The sequence below is a fragment of the Limulus polyphemus genome, unplaced genomic scaffold (assembly GCF_000517525.1).
Source record: "Limulus polyphemus unplaced genomic scaffold, Limulus_polyphemus-2.1.2 Scaffold33, whole genome shotgun sequence".
In the NCBI taxonomy this organism is placed as follows: Eukaryota; Metazoa; Arthropoda; class Merostomata; order Xiphosura; family Limulidae; genus Limulus; species Limulus polyphemus.
Window position 1 is genome coordinate 745,055 of NW_013665643.1, and position 1,096 is coordinate 746,150.

The following is a 1,096-nucleotide window of genomic DNA, read 5'->3' on the forward strand; positions in this document are numbered from 1 at the left end:
TTAAACTTGTTGTATTAATATATAGAACTTTTATTTGTCGTATTGGTATATACTATAGAGTTTTAAACTTGTTGTATTAATATATAGAACTTTTATTTGTCGTATTGGTATATACTATAGAGTTTTAAACTTGTTGTATTAATATATAGAACTTTTATTTGTCGTATTGGTATATACTATAGTTTTAAACTTGTTGTATTAATATATAGAACTTTTTAATTTGTCGTATTGGTATATATTATAAAGTTTTAAACTTGTTGTAATGATATATATAAAATTTTTAAACTTGTTTTATTGATATATAATTTTTCTAAGTAAATACATTTAAGTTTTGTTTCCTTTTATGCTCATAACCACACGATCCTACTGTGATTATTTGTTATGGTGATTTAGATATTTCAATTATTCATTTATCCTATGGCATAACGAGTTTGTTCTGATGGTACTGTATTATGAAATGATTTGTAAGAGAAAATACCAAAAGTGTTAGTATGTGCCAGTAGTTAATTTCTGTTTGTTTGGAAACGTATATTTCATATATTTATTTCTTTATTTGTATCATGCGGAGTCAGGTTAATTAACTAAAATTAAAAGCTGTGAAAACAGAGATATGAGAAATTATTCAGTCTTCAAAACCGGTGTCAAAATATTTTTCACAAGATAAATCATTTTTGGGTTTACAAATATCCAGCGGCGTCAAAATATTGTTTTGCAAGATAAGTGATTTTTCGGTTTACAATTAACCAGTGTCAAAATATTGTTCTACAAGATAAATCATTCTTCAGTTTACAACTAACCAGTATCAAAATATTGTTTTAAAAGATAAGTGATTTTTCGGTTTACAATTAACCAGTGTCAAAATATTGTTTTAAAAGATAAATCATTCTTCAGTTTACAAATAACCAGCGTCAAAATATTGTTTTAAAAGATAAATAATTCTTCAGTTTACAAATAACCAGCGTCAAAATATTGTTTTAAAGGATAAATAGTTTTCCTGTTTACAACTAACCAGTGTCAAAATATTGTTTTAAAAGATAAATCATTCTTCAGTTTACAAATAACCAGCGTCAAAATATTGTTTTAAAAGATAAATCAT